Genomic DNA, 5,401 nt, shown 5'->3' with positions numbered 1-5,401 from the left:
AGCACACCTCGCTTTTCAGAACAATGAGCTTTGTAAAAATTGACGCGTTTCAGAAAGGCGGGGCATAGAGGAGAAACAATAATGTACAGTATGTGGAAAATAATGTGTTTTTTTAACCTTAAACCGCATAAACACATTTCATTACACCAAATACACAAAATAATGTTCTTTTTAGCAACATCATATGACCCCTTTAACTTAAATTAATTTTAAGGTAAATTAATTTCTTTAAATTAACTACTGATGCAAACACATTTCTATTAGGGCTGTCAAAATGGCTTTGTTCTGACTCACAGACTGTAAGTACGTTTTCATATTTAAAGGATTTTTATATTTTATATTTTTTATATTTAAAGCGAGTTAAACAACTATAAACAAAACAGCATCATGTATGTATGCATAGTTTAATACAAAGGGCGGAAAGCCAATCACACAGAGTACATTTTTCATTTAAAAACATGAGTTGCAGTCAGATGGGGAAAAAAAACGCTATAAAGTCTCGAGATATGTTTTTTTCAAAGTTGAACTTGCATTAATTTTACATGGCTTTCTAGACATGCGGCTCTCTCTTGTGCGAGACGCGAGTGCAACAGTAATAGATGTCCCTCTAGAAAATGCACGAAATATGCGCTCCGTGTGAACAGCTTGGTTTCAGTTTTGACGTAAACAAGATCTTCTCCGCATTGATGTTCTCTTTTCCCGCAATATTTGTAATTAACAATGCAGCAGCGCCGCATCTAGTGGCTTCAACTGGATAGGCTAACAAAAACATTCAAATGCAATGGCACTTACATCGTCATCGCATCTCGTGCGCCACTGATAAGGCTGCCTCCTTAACGCACACCTAAAATTCAAATGCAACATTTTTGCATTCGAATGTGGATTTTTATTTTAAATTCGACGAATATTCGAAATTCACATTTTTTTTTACAGCCCTAATGGGTAAAAAAATGCCTTGTTGATGCCAGAGGTCAGAGGAGAATGGCCAGACTGGTTTGAGCTGATAGAAAGGCAACAGTAACTCAAATAAACACACAAATAACGTTGAAACAGATGGGCTACACCAGCAGAAGAGCACACCATCAGCTAAAAACAGGAAACTGAGGCTTCGCCCAGACTCACCAAAACTGGACGATAGAAGATTGGAAAAAGCTTGCTTGGTCTGATGAGTCTTTTTTCTGCTGCGACATTCGGATGGTGGGGTCAGAATTTGTAAACAACATGAAAGCCTTGTATCAACGGTTGAGGTTTCTGGTGGTGTAATGGTGTGGGGGATATTTTCTTGCCACACTTTAGGTACCAACTGAGCATCGTTTAAATGCCACAGTCTACCTGAGTATTGTTGCTGACCAAGTCCATACCTTTATGACCACAGTGCACCCATCTTGTGACAGCTACTTCCATGCAGGATAATGCTGAAACTGGTTTCTTGAACATGACAGTGAGTCCACAATACTCAAATGGTCTCCAGATCCCAATCCAATAGAGCACCTTTTGGGATGTGGTGGAACGGGAGATTCACATCATGGATGTGCAGCCGACAAATCTGCCGCAACGGTGTGATGATATCATGTCAATATGGACCAAAATCTCTGCGAAATGTTCCCAGCACCTTGAATTGAATTGAGTTGAATTCATGCCATGAAGAATCAAGGCAGCTCTGAAAGCAAAAGCAAGTCCAACCCAGTACTAGCAAGGTATAGCAAATAAAGTGGCCGGTGAGTGTATTTCAATGTTTTTGAACAACTGATCTGTTCAGCATCATATAATGCTTGTTAATGACTACTTATTATAGTTATTATAAATTCAAAGTTATTATAAAATGTTGCCATGGTCAGTCAGGGCTATGTTGTTTGGCGCCTGTTTTTTTTTACTTTATGAGGTTTATCCGTAAAAGTGTCTAAATTCGTTTTACCGTAAATTGTGCACCTAAAATCGTTAACTTATGGGAATGAGTTCTCCTAAATAAAAGTTACTGCAGAGTACCTCTAAAACACCATGATGTAAATACAAAAAAAGTATAACATGGTATCACCACGAGATGACACATGACATCAATATCCATAACAGAAATGTCAACACGGTCAGAACAAAACGCGTTTGTCAACAAAAGCGTCAATATGTAGAAACACAAAACCTGGCAAACAAATATGACACTGCTTCACAAGAATAACAATCTGTGTCCTATGCCAATATAAACAGCTTTAAAATATCCAGAGTTTATAAAATATGAGCCAGAGTTTATGCTGGGCATGTGGATGAGCTGATAGCAGCTGAAGCATTAGCATGAGCTACACAGATTTAACTGCTTCCTTTCCACTGTTAACGTTACATGGTCATATATTGTAAGACGTGTATAGACTGCATGGGTATTTGTAATTATGCAGCTTTCAACTGTAGTATAATCACGCACGTACGAACAGTCACGTACATTTCAGACAGCCCAGCTAACGTTATCTGAAGGGAGACTGACGCTGGCTATGCTCGCTAGCTGATGTGGCTGTCTGTCTCTGTCACTGGAGTTAAAGTGATCGGGTCTGATCATATACTCACTCTGACACTTCAGGCGATCTCAGTTAAAGTCCTACACGGAAGACGTCTCCAGTGAAAGCTGTAGATTCCCCTCCGGTTCTCCTTTAACGGGAGTCGCGTTCACTTTCTCTGCTGAAGTTCCGCGTCTGGAGGCCGAACACAAGCGTCAGAAGAGCCTCCTCCTCCTTTCTGTTTGTAAACACAAGTATTCATGGGCGTGGTAAAAAAAACTTTTGTGTTGCATTCGTCCAAGATGTAAGTGTTAAAAGGAGTGGTTGGCGAAGATAGTATGAGTCAATACTCAAAAACAAGGTGTGCTTAAATGATTGACTCATTGCAAATATGCACTCTTGGTTATTAATAGTTTGTTGTCCATACTTTCAAAAATGTACTTGGTATTACAATGTTTTGGACACTAATCCAAGAATTGATGGTAATCATATTCTTCATGGTACCATATTAATACCATGGTAACACTCTTAAAAAAGGCTCTTCTGGTTCCACGAAATATCTTTAACATCCATGGAACCTTTCCATTCCACAGAACCCTATTGAAAAAACCAGCATATGCTGGTTAGGTATGTTTTGACGCTGGGATGCTGGGTTAAGCTGGTCCTTTGCTGGTTTATGCTGGTCCTTTGCGGCTTTTGTGCCACAGTATTTACACTGTCACTCTACATATGGCTTACTTATACTGTATTTGCCAGTGCTTACTAAAGTCAACATGAAATGGAAGTTGTGAGTGTCTTTTTCCTATTGTGACCTATATCTGAGTGAAACGGCTGAAAGTAGGGCTGGGCTTGATTTTTAAATTTTTTTTTTTATTTGTAACCAGCTTAAACCAGCGTCAAAACATACCTAACCAGCATATGCTGTTTTTTTCAACAGGGAAGGTTCTTCATAGTGGGAAAAAAAAAGTTCTTCAGATTTCTAAAATGATCTCACACTAAGAAAATGGTTCATTGGAAAACTGTTCACTGAAGGGTTCTCTGGGTCCTTAGGGGAACTTAAAAAAAAGGTTCTTCTATCATTGCACTGCACCCCCGCCCCACTATTTTTAATAGGGTAAAATGGTAGTCATACAGTACCATGGTATATGTCTAAATCCATCTCCATAGTATTTTTATTTTATTAAAAGACATTTGGTCTGTGTTCTTATCAATTTGCAGACAATACTTTTACATACGATTACTTAAAATTACACAGTTAAATCAGAATCATCATTAAATTAAGTCTTCTGATAAACCTTTCACCCTTCATAATCTCTTCTTCTAAATGGCTTTTAACTGCAGGGTTGAAACATAGATAACGGCTGCACAGCTTGGACAGCCAGCAGAGTAACCTAAGTCAAGCTGGTAGACAACCTTGGCAAAGCCAGTGGAACTATACAGCTTTGACTAGTTGACCTCGGTAGAGTTGATCTTTTCAGCAGGGTCTGGTCATAAGCACTTACATTTCTGTGTTCACTTGGTGTTGGGATGGATATTTGATTCAGCTAAGTCAGGGCTGTCCAAACTCGGTCCTGGAGGGCCGGTGTCCTGCAGAGTTTAGCTCCAACTTGCCTCAACACTCCTGACTGGAAGTTTATATCACCACTGATAAGCTACCACTAAATATTGTAGAAACTTAATTTGCTGTAAAGTTGCTTTGCAATGATTTGTATCGTGAAAAGCGCTGTACAAATAAACTTGACTTGACTTGACTTGACTAGTAAGAGCTTGATTAGCTGGTTCAGGTGTGTTTAATTAGGGTTGGAGCAAAACTCTGCAGGACACCGGCCCTCCAGGACCGAGTTAGGACAGCCCTGATCTAAATTATTTCATTTCCCCTTCAAGATGTCTGGCAACCTCACGGCAGATGGAGATGGCTCAGTATCAAAAGTGGATGCCCAAAGCACACAACACAATAACCGAAGACCAGAAATAGGCCACATTTTTGAAAGTTTTTCTCCTACATGTTTGAACTTGCTCAGTTCTTCTAATTCCTTATTTTTTTCAGCCCACCTCTTTGTCTCCCTCCCTTCTGCTGTGTTTCCCCTGCTATAATTCATCTCCTAGTGTTATCACACACATACTCCCGCTGCAGAATAGACTGTCTATGGCAAATTTCCTCTCTGCATAAACCAACCGTGAAACAGGATCTGAGCAGGCTTGGGTGCAAAGAGGATCCGTCTATGCAAACTATTCTATTTCGGATGCTCTTGAAGACCAGATCTTTTGAAGTTAAATGTAGATTTATAATATAGTCTGTGTGAAGCTTGGCTTTGTCACCACATTATAAAGAGAGTTCACTTGTTGCCATAACACACTAAATAATTGTTAGCCTGCAAGATCCAGTTACATATACAAGTTAATCACTAGCAACAACTGCAGGTCTATTGATCTAATAATGCTAGTCAAATAGTGATAATTAAGACCCCATGAAACCCAACCCTTAACCATAATCCTAACCTTAAAGGGGTCATATGATGTTGCTAAAAATAACATTATTTTGTGTATTTGGTGTAATGAAATGTGTTTATGCGGTTTAAAGTAAAAAAAACCACATTATTTTCCACATACTGTACATTATTGTTTCTCCTCTATGCCCCGCCTTTCTGATTTTTTTTTTTACAATTTTTACAAAGCTCATCGGTCTGAAAAGTGAGGTGTGCTGTGATTGGCCAGCTATCCAGTGCGTTGTGATTGGCCGAATACCTCAAGCGTGTGACGGAAATGTTACGCCCCTTACCATACTGTGATACCGTGTCTCGGAGCAAAGAGAACAAAAACATTAAAACCCATTATAAACGAGGCATTTGTTGCATCCAGTGGGGACATAAATACGGATTATAATGACTTATACTGTATTTTTACGCGTTGCGTTGCAT

General features: G+C 39.2%; 1 protein-coding gene across 2 annotated transcripts in view; it reads right to left on the bottom strand.

Moving 5' to 3' along the window:
• Window positions 1-2,716, bottom strand: part of LOC107717828 (calcium uptake protein 1, mitochondrial-like) — an 83,015-nt gene extending 80,299 nt beyond the window's left edge. For both annotated transcript variants that reach the window (XM_016524701.1, XM_016524703.1), the window contains exon 1: window positions 2,554-2,716. The gene's annotated coding sequence lies outside the window, so the exon portion shown is untranslated. The remainder of the gene's footprint in view (window positions 1-2,553) is intronic.
• Between the last annotated feature and the right edge of the window lie 2,685 nt (window positions 2,717-5,401).

The sequence above is a fragment of the Sinocyclocheilus rhinocerous genome, unplaced genomic scaffold (genome assembly GCF_001515625.1).
Source record: "Sinocyclocheilus rhinocerous isolate Xijiao unplaced genomic scaffold, SAMN03320098_v1.1 scaffold780, whole genome shotgun sequence".
NCBI classification, from domain to species: domain Eukaryota; kingdom Metazoa; phylum Chordata; class Actinopteri; order Cypriniformes; family Cyprinidae; genus Sinocyclocheilus; species Sinocyclocheilus rhinocerous.
This window is presented reverse-complemented; position numbering and strand designations above follow the sequence as displayed.